The following is a 15,031-nucleotide window of genomic DNA, read 5'->3' as shown; positions in this document are numbered from 1 at the left end:
ACATTTTAAAGAGGAAGAAATGAAACTTGGGGAATTAAAACTCATCAGAAGAAATTGGCAGAGAAAGAATTTTAACTCCAATTCCTAGTGTTAATGTCTCTGGCTTAGATTTTTTTTTTCTTTTCCTTTCTTGCTGGCCTCTGAGCCCCTCACTAGGCAGCCTGAGAGGGTGCCTGCAGCCCTGGTATTGCTAGACTCCCTCTCTACTCATTGTTAATTGCTTTCAGGTTGGCCAGGGTTCCTACTGAGGTCCAGCAAGCATTTGCTGTCCTTGCTAAGCCTGCGCAGGAGGCAGAGCACAGGCCAAGCTTGTAGCTCTGGCCTCACTCCTGCAGCATGAGGGGCACCTGATCTCCTGTCAGATTTCAGTAGAGCCAAGACTAGACCTTCCTCTGGAAATCCCATGGCTGCAAATCTGAACCTGTCTTCTTCCCCTGTGTTAGAGGATTAAAACAATAAATAAAAAATCATGACTCCCTTGCAAACATAAAATGAACACCTATCAAAGATTTTAGGCGTTCCCATAGTGGCTCGACGGAAGCAAATCTGACTAGCAACCATGAGGACACAGGTTTGATTCCTGGCCTCCATCAATGTGTTAAGGATCCAGCATTGCCGCCGTGAGCTGTAGTGCAGGTTGCAGATGCAGCTTAGATCTGACGTCACTGTGGCTGTGGCATAGGCCCATGGCTATAGCTCTGATTTGACCTCTAGCCTGGGAAACCTCTATATGCCGTGAGTGCAGCCCTAAAAAGACAAATATCTATATTTCTCTCTATATATATTTTCTCTTTTTTTAAAAAAGATTTTATCCAACTTACTGATTGAATGAGGGCACTGATAGGATGCTGTAGCTGGTTCAAAGGAGAAGTCAAAAGACCACAAGTTTGTATGGGGTAAAGGATTGTTGAAGTATCTTTGCATATTGGTTTGAAACTTGGTTTTTATTCTTTTTATAGAGTTGCAGAATTTATTTGCATGTCTTTAGACAAGAATTGTTTGCATTGCTATCCCTTATTAACAGTTTTCAGAGTTGTAAAATAACTCAACGGCAATGAAAAGCACAGAGACCCCACAGAATCAGATAATTTGAGAAGACTCCAGCATCCCATTGAAAGACTATCCAGTAATCTCCTTTGATTATTTCAAAGTCTTATATTTTTCCTCTCACTTGAATGATTTTTCTTGGGTCATCTTTTCCATTTCCTGGTTTCTAGGAGAGAATTTTCCCTCTCTTTGCCAGGAAGCCTTAGATTGTGGGTTTTGGAACCAGACAAATCTGAGCTTAGGATCTCCATTCTGCTTTTACTAGGTGTGTGGTATCATTGAAATGACTTCTTCCCTGAGTCCACCTCTTATAATGGGTGTGAGGATTAAAGTATAGCCTGGTATAGATAAAACAGAACAACCCTTACTTAACTACTTACTCTGTGCCAGACAGGGATCCAAATTTAATGCAGTTGGTCGTATTACCACTCGTGTTTTACAGATATGGAAACTGAGGCATCGGTGTTTAAGTCACTGACCCAGGGTCATGCTTCTGAGTCCTGCAGTGGAGTTGAAATTCAGACCTGGGGAATCTGGCTCTGCTGCTACACTAAGCCAGCATTCATGAAACGAAGGTATCATGGCACTACTTAGTTTCTTTGCTTAGTTTCTTTGATCCAACCAAGTCATGATACAGGTTAAGTTGGCTGACACTGTTAGAAGCCAGCTATGGAGTTGGTGGACATGCCTCACTCCCCGGTCACTTTCTACCTTGTTTGGCATTGGGGTGGGTGCAGTATGGCCCCCTACTCTCTCTGGGACCCACTGTGTCAAGAACCCTGGATCTGCTTGTGTTATTTTTACTTTTTATTGAAATCCAATATAAATTTTTTGTAGAAAAATGCACAGCTCAAAAAATTTCACAGAGTGAATGTATAGGCATGTATGTAAGCAACAGATTAAGAAACATGGTATGGGAAGTTCCTGTTGTGGCTCAGCGGTAATGAGCCTGACTAGTATCCATGAGAATGTGGGTTCAATCCCTGGCCTCACTCAGTGGGTTAAAGATCCACCATTGCTGTGGGCTATGGTGTTGGTTTCAGACATGGCTCAGATCTGGCATTGCTGTGGCTATGGTGTAGGCTGGCAGCTGCAGCTCCAATTCAACCCTAGCCTGGCAACTTTCATATGCTATAGGTGTGGCCCTAAAAAAAAAGTTACTGCGGTGTAGTTGATTTACAATGTTATGTTAATTTCTGTTACACAGCAAAGTGATTCAGTGATCTATATAATGTTTTTTTTTTTTTTCTTTTTTGCCTGCTCCATGACATATGGAGTTCCCAGGCCAGGGATCAGATCCGAGCCACAGTTGCAACCTATGCTATAGCTGCAGCAGTGCTGGATCCCTAACCCACAGTGTCAGACTGGATATCAAACCTGTATCCCAGTGTTCCAGAGATGCCATCAATCCCATTGTGCCATAGTGGGAACTCCTCCATTATGGTTTATTGTAGGATATTGGGTCTAGTTCCCTGTGTTATACAGTAAGACCTCGCTGATTATCCATTCTATGTATAATAGTTTGCATTTGCCAGCCTCAGTCTTTCACTCCCTCTCTCTCCATCCCTCACCCCTGTGGCCTTGGCAACCATAAGTCTATTCTTTATGTCCCTGAATCTCTTTCTGTTTCATAGATAGGTTCATTTGTGTCATATTTTAGATCCCACATATATTTTGTGGTATTTGTCTTTCTCTTTCTGACTTAACTTCAGTTAGTGTGATAATCTCTAGGTCTATCCACGTTGCTGCAAATGGCATTATTTCATTCTTTATAGGGCTGATTAGTATTCTATTGTGTATGTATATATATATATGTACACCACATTTTCTTTTTTTAAATTTAATTTTATTGGAATATAGTTGGCTTACAGTGTTGTATTAGTTTCAGGTGTACAACAAAGTGAATCAGTTATACATGTAAATATATCCATTCTTCTTTTTCCCATATAGGTTATTACAAGCTATTGAGTAGATTTTCCTGTGCCATACAGTAGGTTCTTGTTAATCACCTCTCAATTCTTCCCTCCCCTGAATAGTTACACCTGTGGTAACCTTAAGATTAGTTTTGAAATCTGTTTTTTTCTGTTTGTTAAATAAGTTCTTTTGTATCATTTTTTGATTCTACATATAAGTGATATCATATGATATTTAACTTTGACTTATTGCACTTAGCATGATAATCTCAGGTCCATTCATGTTGCTGCAAATGGCACTATTTCATTTTTTATGGCTGAATAATATTCTATTGCATACACGCATCACATCTTCTTTATCCATTCCTCCATCAGTGGACATTTTGGTTGCTTCCATGTCCTGGCTATTGTTAAGTAGCTATTGCAGTGAATATCAGGGTGCATGTATCTTTTCAAATTATGGTTTTCTGTGGATATATGCCCAGGAGTGGGATTGGTGGATCATATGGTAGTTCTATATTTAGGGCTTTTTATTTTTGTCTTTTTAAGAGCTGCATCCACAGCATATGGAGGTTCCCAGGCTAGGGATTGAATAGGAGCTATATCTGCTGGCCTACACCACAGCCACAGCAACACCGGATCCTAACCCACTGAGCAAGCCCAGGAATCTAACCTGTATCCTCATCGATACTAGTCAGATTTGTTTCTGCTGAGCCACGATAAGAACTCCCTTTCTCCATACCCTCTCCAGCATTTATTATTTGTAGACTTTTTGATGATGCCCATTCTAACTGGTATGAGGTGATACCTCATTGTAGTTTTGATTTGCATTTCTCTAATAATTAGTGATGTTGAGCATCTTTTCATGTACTTTTTGACCATCTGTCTTGTCTTCTTTGGAGAAATGTCTGTTTAGATCTTCTGCCCATATTTTGATTTTTGTTGTTGTTGTTGTTGATATAAAACTCCATGAGATATTTGTATATTTTGGAGATGAATCCCTTGTCGATTGCCTTTGCAAAGATTTTCTCCCCTTCTCTGGGTTGTCTTTTCATTTTTTTTTTTTTTATGGTTTCCTTTGCTGTGCAAAAGCTTTTAACTTTAATTAAGTCCCATTTGTTTATTTTTGTTTTTATTGTCATTATCTTAGGAGGTGGATCAACAAGATAATCCTGTGATTTATGTCAAAAAGTGTTCTGAGTACCACATCTTATTTATCCATTCTGAAGTGAAATACATAGTAATGTTAGATTGGGATAAGTTTTACAGAGTAAATCAAAGAAGAGAAAAAGGTTTTGGAGAACTAGGAAAGGAGGTGATGCAAGTTACTTTGTGTGGTCAGGGAAGGCCTCAGGCAAAGGACATTTGTGTAAAACCTGAAGTTAGGTGAGCTGTCTGGGGAAAGAACATTCTGAATGAAGGGAAGAGAGGTGCTTGAGAGGGAGCTCTTATCCTGTGGTAAGAGGGTACTTGGCATTTTTGAGGAACAACAGGAGGCCCTCTGGCTGGACCAGAGTGCACAGAGACAAACATGTCAAAGACACAGCTGGAAAGAGTTCCCGTTGTGGAACAGTGGAAACGAATCTGACTGGTATCCATGAAAATGTGAGTTCCATACCAGGCCTTGCTCATTGGACTGGGGATCTGGCGTTGCTGTGAGCTGTGGTGTAGGTCACAGATGTGGCTCAGATCCCACATTGCTATGGGTGTGGTATAGGCTGGCAGCTGTAGCTCTGATTTCACCCTTAGCCTGGGAACATCCATATGCCATGACTGTGGCCCTAAGCAGCAAAAAAAGAAAAGAAGCTGGAGAGGGGCAGAAGGTGCAGATTAAATAGAGCTGTTTACAAAAAAACAAAAACCAGAACCACTAGATCTCATAAACAATCGAGCAAAGTAGCAGCATACAAGATTAACATTCAGAAATTGATTGCATTTCTATATACTAATAATGAAATATCAGAAAGTGAATGTTAAAAATAACAAACAAACTAGGAGTTCCTGTCATGGCACAGTGGTTAACAAATCTGACTAGGAACCATGAGGTTGCAGGTTCAATCCCTGGCCCTGCTCAGTGGGTTAAGGATCTGGCATTGCCATGAGCTGTGGTGTAGGTTGCAGACTTGGCTCAGATCCTGCGTTGCTGTGGCTCTGGCATAGGCCAGTGGCTACAGCTCCGACTAGACTCCTAACCTGGGAACTTCCATATGCTGCAGGAAGTGGCCCCAGAAAAGGAAAAAAAAAAAATAATAATACTTTTTAAATTGACATCAAAGGTCCCTCCAAAAAACCTAAGAAGAAACCTGCCCAAGTAGGTGAAGACTTACATGATGAGAACTATAAAACATTAATAAAAGAAATTGAAGATGACTCAAAGAAATGCAATGATATCCCATGCTCTTGGATTAGAAGAATTGATGTTATTAAAATGGCCGTACTACCCAAAGTAATCTACAGATTTAATGCTATACTGTCAAATTACCTGCGACATTTTTCACAGAATTAGAACAAATAACTCTAAAATTTATATGGACCCATAAAAGACTCAGAATTGCCAAAGCAATTCTGAAGAAAAAAAGTAAAACAGGGGGCATAACTCTCCCAGACTTCAGACAATACCACAAAGCTACAGTAATCAAAATGGTCTGGTATTGTCACAAAAACAGACATATAGGTCAATGAAACAGAGTAGAGAGCACAGAAATAAATGCAGACACCTATGGTCAGTTAATCTCTGACCAAGGAACACTGCTGTACTTTTAGCACATGTAGTGACCATCACCTTTTTCCCCTCCTGGTTCAGGGAGATGTGTGCATATCAGCACTGAGGCCAGCTGACAATCAAAGGGAGACCTGAGACCAGCTGAATGAACAGTGACCCCAAGAACTTCTCCCATCAGTGCTTCGTTAAGTTTCTCCACTCCTGGGCAGTGATATCTGCTCCCTGCTCTTCTTTATTCTTTGAAGGGAAAACTATTGCTAGTTATCTAACCCCTGCACCCTAGAAATAGATAGAAAGCATTTCTCTTCTAACGTGTGCTTTTTAAAGTTCACCTCCACCACCCCCCCTTTTATCTTCTCTGCTCCCACTGGGAGGTGCCCTGGGCAGGGACTTTATTTTTACACACATTTCTTTTTCTCCCATGGAGCACCAATCCTGTCTTTTCTCAGAGCTGTTTTGACTCTTGGTGTTTCTGCTCCCTCCCCCTTCCCCTCAGGCCCCATTAGTCATTTCCTTACCTGTAATTTTTTTTTTCTTTTGGGCTAATGTGCTTCTTTCCCCAAAGTGCTCTAATCTCTGATCTGTGCTTCCTGTCAGTAAGGCAATAGCCCATAGCTGTGGAGGGACACGAGAGGTCAAAGATTTATACAATGACTTATTAAACTATGAGTAGAATATAAAAACCAACCAAAAAGAACAAAAATCTGTCGGCCATAAGGGACAAAAGAGCAACCAATCTGGACCTTCAAATTTGGTGCTGAGCTTCCTCATAACAAGGACAACAACAAAAAAAAATGGAGACTATAAAGTTACTGTTATTAAGATAATAGATAGGGAGTTCCTGTTGCAGCACAGTGGAAACGAATCCGACTAAGAACCATGAGGTTGCAGGTTCAATCCCTGGCCTCCTTCAGTGGGTTAAGGATTTGGTGTTGCCAGGAGCTGTGGTGTAGGTTGCAGACATGGCTTGGACCTGGTGTTACTGTGGGCTATGGCATAGGCTGGCAGCTGTAGCTCCGATTCGACCCCTAGCCTGGGAACTTCCATATGCCATGGGTACAGCCCTAAAAAGCAACATAAATAAATAGATAAATAAAAATAAAAAGTAATAGATAAAATACAAAAGACATAAAAAATAATAATTGTGATATTTATGAAGAACTGTTTGTTCATTATTTTATTTGCCGAGCCCCTGGTTCAGGGCCTTATGCCTAGTAGGTGCTCAATAAATATTTACCAAAGGGCTACATTATTCAAGTAAAATCACTATTAATTGCTGGCTAATACACAGTGAATACGTAACCATGTGACAAGCAAATGATAATCTATGCCCTTCAACAACCCCACAGGGGGCACAGAGGCTCCCTTCACTTTCAGATGTGGAAACCAAATATCCGAATAACTTCCCCAGTGTTACATGTCTTGTACTGCCTGGTGATGATTTAAATTCAAGTGCCCTGTCTGGAGCCAGCCAGCTTCCTCACTAAGGAATCTGAAATGGTAGAGCAAATGAAATCTGTGAGTATTTTCATTTTACTAGACAGTAAAAGCAGTCAGACTGGCTTTTTCCTGCTGGTCCCTGGCTGGAAACCAAGGTGGGCTGCCCTCCCCTCTGCTGGCAGCTGCCAGACTTTATAGCTGATAAACTTCCTCCATGTGTGTCCCCTACTGGCAGAAGTGAGGATAGCAGGGTCTTCTCCCAACTTGTTGCAAGAGCATCTTCAAGGAGCATGGATGAGACCTGGGCTCACTGCTTGGCTCTTCTCCTGATTGAGAGTGTAGTGTATTACCTGAACCTTAGACTGGGACCTGTGCTCTGACAAATAGAAATATCTCAGAGACTGTTTAAATTGGTTGCTGTCCTGGAAAATCTTGACACAGGCTGGAGGCAGTGTAGAGGAGCTAAAGACCAATTTTAAAAAGCATTGAAACAGAAATCAGGAGACCTGGGTTCTAGTCCTAGGAGGGCCACCTACCAGAACAGCAGATACCCTCTGTGGATCTGTTTTACCTTTTGTTTGCAAAATGAGACACTAGATTATATGACTTTAATGGCCCTTCAGTCCTAAACTTCCACCTGGAAGCCCTTTAGAGACTTACCCTCATTAGGTCTCCTTCTCGGACCTCAGGTTCTCAGTCCCTCATCCATAGCCCCAATTCACTCTCTGAGCTTCTGACATGCATCCTCCCGTAGCTGGACGACTTGTTCTGTACCAGGCCTGAACACAGCCTCAAAACTTTTGTATGAGTTCTCCAGGCTTACAAGAACCAAGACTGGGCATCTTGTGGTTCATAAAATAAACTGGGCTGCACTTCTTGGGATTTAGGCCTGCTTGCCTTCAATCCCCTGGGAGACCAAACTCAGGATGTAGAAAGAGGGAAGCAGCAGAAACCAACAGTTTATATGAGGTTTTGTTGGACACTGGAGATGGAGTGTGAGGTAATAACAAATCTTTGCATGATGTGGTAGTTTACCAAATATTCTGTGAGTCATGGAAAAACTCTGCAAGGAAGGCATTTTTCTCACCCACATTTGTTTAAGGGAATTGAGATTGAGAGAGCTACAAAGTCTCCAGTCATACAGCCAACAACAACAACAACAAAAATACTTTGAAGCAAGTGTTTTAAAACCAGTCAGCTGGATGAGGACCCAGGGCCAGGTCATCCACGCCAAGCCAAGCCCAGGGCTTGCCCTATCAAAAATGTGCAAGGTTTGGAGTTCATGTTGTGGCCCAGTGGGCTAAGAACCTGCCATGTTGTCTGTGAGGATGTGGGTTGGATCCCTTGCCTTGCTCAGTGGGTTAAGGATCCAACATTACTGCAAGCTGTGGCATAGGTCATGGATCCAGCTTGGATCTTGTGTTGCTATGACTGAGGTGTAGGCCAGCAGCTGCAGCTCCAATTTGACCCCCAGACAGAAAACTTCCATGTGCCACGTGTGCCATAAAAAGAAAAGAAAAAAATGTGCAAGGCTTGAAGAGTACCACACATTGGTAATTAATCCCGGAGGAAGATGATCTCAGTGAAGATGGGCCTACTCACACCTTTTCATTATATAAACACCTTCTTCTGGAATTATTTCACACCTGAATTTATTATGTATGCCTGGATGTCCCTTACTGAGGCCTCCTGGTGCAGATCCTAGATTCATTTGGGCCTGACCTGTCCTGATGGACTGACTACTCATTACCTGTATGTAACAAATTTTGATTCAGGCTTAGGATGAATATCATCTTCCCTGAACTTCAGTTTACTCATTTATAAGATGGGGATGGTAATACTTATCACACAGGTATAGTGAAGAATAAAAATAAGGTGTGTGGGAAAATCTTTTGACAACACCCTGCCACGTATCAGGACTTTGTAGGGAAGGAGGTAGAGGAACTTGCTTGCCAGCCCCATCTTGTCTCCTGTCTCACCCCTCTACTTCTGGTTTGGTCACTGATCCCCTCCAGCCCCTTCTTGTTTGTGGGAAGCCAGGCTCCAAACCCTAAGCTTGGTGCTTCAGGGAATTCAGAAGCAGTGAGAAGGGCCAGAGCCCTGTGGGTTGGGTTGGGTGGGACCAAGGTGCAGAGCTGTCAAGACTCCAGGATTGTCAGGCATGATGGAGAAGGAGCTAGCAGCAGGCCCTCGACCTCCAGGGAGCTGAGGCAGCCAGAGGTATTAAGAAATGAGGGGATGGCTGGCTGCAAGCACTTTCCATTTGAGCAAATAGTCGAGGTTCCCAGGAAAAGCTGGGGCCAAGGAATCTGATGAAGCACATGAAGGTATGATCCAGTGATGGATCCCTGGGCAGCTGAGAGGTCCCTGAGAGAAATGTGGGGCTGAATTTCCTGTGCCTGCAAGGGTGGGAGTCAGAACTGGCTGGCTATGGCTACTTCTGTGAACATGACCTCATGTTTATGAGGTTATCCGGGGCAACAGGAGTGTCCAACGAATTTTTATTTTTGTTTTACTGAGTACACACACAGCTTCACATTTATTCAGATCCCAGGTAGAGCCTAAAGTAGGGTTTCTGTGCTAAAGGAAAAATTATTTTTCTTGGGAGTTCCCATTGTGACTCAGTGGATTAAGAACATGACATAGTCTCTGTGAGGATGCAGGTTCAATCCCTGGCCTCGCTCAGTGGGTTAAGGATCTGGCGTTGCCGCAAGGTGTGGTGTAGGTTGCAGATGTGGGTTGGATCCAGCATTGCTGTAGCTGTGGGGCAGGCCAGAGCCTATAGCTGCAATTCAACCCCTAGCCGGGGAACTTTCATGTGCTGCAGGTGTGGCCTTAAAAAAATTTTTTTTTCTCTTAATTTTCAACCCCTCATGGACTGATATTTTAAATAATATAATAAAAATAAAATATTAGAAAGTGAAATGAAAAAGTTCAAACCAGTCTCTACTCTCTTCAATGAGACAAGTTTCATCAGCAACCCTGTTTGTAAATTCTTACTTTTAGATTCTCCGGAGATGAAACTAATGTTCATAATTACAATAGAGATTGTACTTTTAAAGGAATTTCCACAAGGAGCAAAACAAGAAATTTCATAGCACTTTATTTGTCAACACCACATTTAGTTTCATTAAAGATGTTTGTGTATGCTGACATCCATGGTGCTCAAAAGGAATTGTACTTAATTTCTCAGCATCACAGAAGTATTATTTTTCTACTTTAAACTCAAATGTATTCTTGATACTACATAATAAAAAGCAGAGGGACTTTGTTATATTTTTGTAAAACTCTACTATTCTTACTGTAAAACTGAATCCATATTGTAGCTGTCTACAAAAATTCAATTAACTATCAAGAAGAAACAAAGCAAATTTTATTTGAGCCAAATTGAGGATTATAACCTGGAAAGTAGATTCTCTGAAAGCTCTGAGAACTGTTCCACCTGTTCGAAGTCGAAGGTACAGTCATATACATTTTTGAGAGAAAAGATTGTACATCAAAATGACATACCGATATTTTATGTAAAGTTCACCAAGGATACACAGGACAGGTAAGCACATACAAAGGAAGCAGGGAGTCATGACCTACTACAAAGCTGGGAAAGAAGAGCGTTCTTTTTTATTTTTTATTTTTGGCTGTGCCTGCAGCATGTGGCAGTTCCTGGGCCAGGGATGGAACTGGTGCCACAGCTGTGACTTGAACCACATCAGTGACAATGCTGGATCCTTAACCTGCTGCACCACCAGGGAACTCCAAGAACACTATTCTTCAAGAAGTTACATTGCTAACACCGGAAGAAAGAAAAATATTGATCTTTACGGTCTAGTAGGCACTCCCATCTTTGAGGAGCTCTGGTTAATGTGTAATGCAGAGGCCCACTACTGCACACGAGGGAGGGAGGAAGCCCAAATAAACACACCAAGAGAATTTCATGATTTATTTTTCTTGTCCTGCCTTAAAATACAAATTTTATTTCATCACAGTAGTGAGAAAAACATGCAGAAATGGTAGAGAATAGGAACTGGCTCTTGGGGGACAGGGCTGGACTTGACAGTGGCCAACTTAGCCCCTATCCTCCTAGTCTTATGGTTCTTTTCAGCTTTGAATCCTATTAACTGAATGTTATCATTTTTGTTTTGGTTTCTGTTACACAGCTAATGACATCTTACTCGATTGAAAAGTAAAAGTTAGGTACATTAGTAATCTGACCTCATAATTATTCTCTTGTTAGGAAAAATCCTGACGACATCAAGGAATAGGTAGTACGAAGTTCCTCCTTCAGGGGAAAAAGGTGTGATTTAAAAGATTGAGACCATTTTTTCAATACACCCAGAATCTCTATAATGAGCTTAGGATTGCATTGTCCTAATGATGCCTTCACTTTTCTAAACATTTTTCAAATTGTATTCAGAGAACAATTTTGAAGAGATCTGAAAATAAATGTGTTGGTCTATGATTGACAAATACCACTGCTATTAGGTTCCATCGGAGCCAATGATCCTCCAAATTTTGTGTTCATGGCACACTTTGAACCACCATTGCTTTCAGTGGCCCATCTAAAATAAAGACTCAAATGCCATTAAAGATTTAAACATGGTTGAAGCCCATGTTAAAATAAAATTACAAGGTACAGTAGTGCCTATTGTCAGAGGTTGCACATTCCTCAGTTTCAGTTTGACCCTCCAGTCAACTGCACTCTGAAAATATTAGATGAATAGTTCCAGAAGCAAATAATTCATAGGTTTAAAATTGTGCATCATTCTAACTGTTTGATGAGACCTTACATTGTCTTGCTCGGCCCTGCCCAGGACGTGAAACACTCCTTTGTCCAGCTGGTTCCAATGGTTAGTCACTTAGTAGCTGCCTCAGGTATCAGATCCACTGTTAAGGTATCCTGGTGCTGTGTTCAAGTCACCCTTATTTGGCTTAATTATGGTCCCAAAGTGCAAGAGTAGTGATGCTGGCTCTTTTTTTTTAATATGTATACATATATTTATTCTTTTTCAGATTCTTTTCCAATATAGGTCATTATATATTACTAAGTAGATTTCCCAGTGCTGTACAATAGGTCCTTGTTACCTATTGATTTTATTTTTTTATTTTTAATTTTATAATGATTTCCATTTTTTTCCATTATAGCTATTTACAGTGTTCTGTCAATTTTCTGCTGCATAGCAAGGTGACCCAGTCACACATACATGTATACATTCTTTTTTCTCACATTATCATGCTCCATCATAAGTGACTAGATATAGTTCCCAGTGCTATGCAGCAGGATTTCATTGCTAATCCACTCCAAAGGCAATAAGTTATATTTATTAACCCCAAATTCCCAGTCCATCCCACTCCCTTCCCCTCCCCCTCCGACTACAAGTCTGTTCTCTGTGTCCATGATTTTCTTTTCCGTGGAAAGGTTCATCTGTGCCATGTATTAGATTCCAGATATAAATGATATCATATATTTCTTTCTCTTTCTGACTTACTTCACTTAGTATGAGAGTCTCTAGTTCCATCCATGTTGCTGCAAATGGCATTATTTTATTCTTTTTACGGCTGAGTAGTATCCCACTGTGTATATACACCACATCTTCCTAATCCATTCATCTGTTGATGGACATTTGGGTTGTTTCCATGTCTTGGATATTCTCAATAGTGCTACAGTGAACATATGGGTGCTGTGTCTTTTTCAAGGAAAGTTTTGTCCGGATATATGCCCATGAGTGGGATTGCTGTGTCATGTGGTAGTTCTATATTTGGTTTTCTTAGGTACCTCCATACTGTTTTCCATAGTGGTTGTACCAATTTACATTCCCACCAACAGTGCAGGAGGGTTCCCTTTTTCCACACCCTCTCCATCATTTGTTATTTGTGGACTTATTAATGATGGCCATTCTGACTAGTGTGAGGTGGTACCTCAATTGTAGTTTTGATTTGCATTTCTCTAATAATCAGTGATGTTGAGCATTTTTTCATGTGCTTGTTGGCCATCTATGTATTTTCTTTGGAGAAATGTCTATTCAGGTCTTTTGCCCATTTTTCACTTGGGTTGTTGGCTTTTTTGCTTTTGAGTTGTATAAATTGTTTGTATATTTTAGAGATTAAGCTCTTGTCAGTTGCAAGAAATTATTTTCTCCCTTTCCAGAGGTTGTCTTTTTTTTTTTTTAATGGTTTCTGTTGCTGCACAAAAGCTAGTCAATTTGATTAGGTCCCATTGGTTTGTTTTTGTTTTTATTTCTGTTGCCTTGCGAGACTGACCTAAGAAAACATTTATAAGGTTGATGTCTGAGAATGTTTTGCCTATATTCCTTTCTAGGAGTTTGATGGTATCTCGTCTTACATTTAAGTCTTTAAGCCATTTTGGGTTTATTTTTGTGTATGGTGTGAGGGTGTGTTCCAGTTTCATTGATTTGCATGTGGCTGTCCAGTTTTCCCAGCACCACTTTCTGAAAAGACTGTCTTCTTCTCATTTTATATTCTTTCCCCCTTTGTCTAAGACTAATTACTGTAGTTGTGTGGGTTTATTTCTGGGTTCTCTGTTCTGTTCCATTGATTGGTATGTCTATTTTTGTACCAGTACCACACTGTCTTGATTACTGTGGCTTTGTATTATTGCCTGAAGTCTGGGAGATTTATGCTTCCTGCTTGGTTTTTGTTTCTCAGGATTGCTTTGGCAATTTTGGGTCTTTTGTGGTTCCATATAAATTTTTGGATTGCGGAGTTCCCGTCTTGGTGCAGTGGAAACTAATCCGACAAGGAACCATGAGGTTGCGGGTTCAATCCCTGGCCTCACTCAGTGGGTTAAGGATCTGGCATTGCTGTGAGCTGTGGTGTAAGTTGTAGACATGGCTTGGATCTGGTGCTGCTGTGGCTCTGGCATAGGCTGGCAGCAACAGCTTCTATTCGACCCCTAGCCTGGGAACCTCCATATGCTGTGAGTGTGGCCCTAAAAAGACAAAAAAATTTTTTGGCTTGTTTGTTCTACTTCTGTGAAAAATGCCATGGGTAATTTGATAGGGATTACATTGAATCTGTAGATTGCTTTGGGAATACACAACCAAAATATAAAATATAAAACTAGTGGTATAAAAACATGGTATTTCATTTCCAGTGCATGACAAATGGTTAACATTGGCTCATTTTTTTAGTTAAAATTTTCTTTAAAGTTGAGGTATAGTTGATTTATAATGTGTTAATTTCTGCTGTATAGTAAATTAACTTAGTTATATATATTCTTTTCCATTATGGTTCGCCATAGGATATTGAATGTAGTTACTTGAGTTATATAGTAGGACTTTGTTGTTTATCTATATATAATTTGCTTCCTGTGGTGAAGCAATGAGATCTTGCTGTATAGCCCAGGGAACTATACATAGTCACTTGTGGTGAAACATGATGGAGAATAATATGAGAAAAAGAATATATAAGTGTATGACTGGGTCATTTTGCTGAACAGTAGAAATTGACAGAACACCATAAATCAACTATAATGGAAAAAATAAAAGTCTTATAAAAAATAATTTGCCTCTGCTAATCCCAAACTCCCAATCCTTCCTCCCTTACCCTTTTCCCCCTTGGCAACCACAAGTGTGTTCTCTATATCTGTGAGTCTGTTTTTGTCTTGTAGATAGGTTCATTTGTGTTGTGTTTTAGATTCCATTTGTAAGCGGTATCATATGGAATTTGTTTTTCTCTCTTTGGCTTACTTAGTATGATAATCTCTAGTTGCAACCATGTTGCTATGAGTAGCATTGTTTCATTCTTTTTAAAATGGCTGAGTTTTCCATTGTATATGTGTACCACATCTTCTTAGTTGGTTCATCTGTCAATGGACATTTAGGTTCTTTCCAAGTTGTGGCTATTGTGAATTGTGCTGCTGTGAACATAGGGGTGCGTGTATCTTTTTGAATTA

Source organism: Sus scrofa, chromosome 1 (genome assembly GCF_054392235.1).
Source record: "Sus scrofa isolate SSC_HxYL_T2T_F1_AM1 chromosome 1, Sscrofa_HxYL_maternal_Yorkshire_Landrace_v2.0, whole genome shotgun sequence".
Taxonomy (NCBI): domain Eukaryota; kingdom Metazoa; phylum Chordata; class Mammalia; order Artiodactyla; family Suidae; genus Sus; species Sus scrofa.
This window is presented reverse-complemented; position numbering follows the sequence as displayed.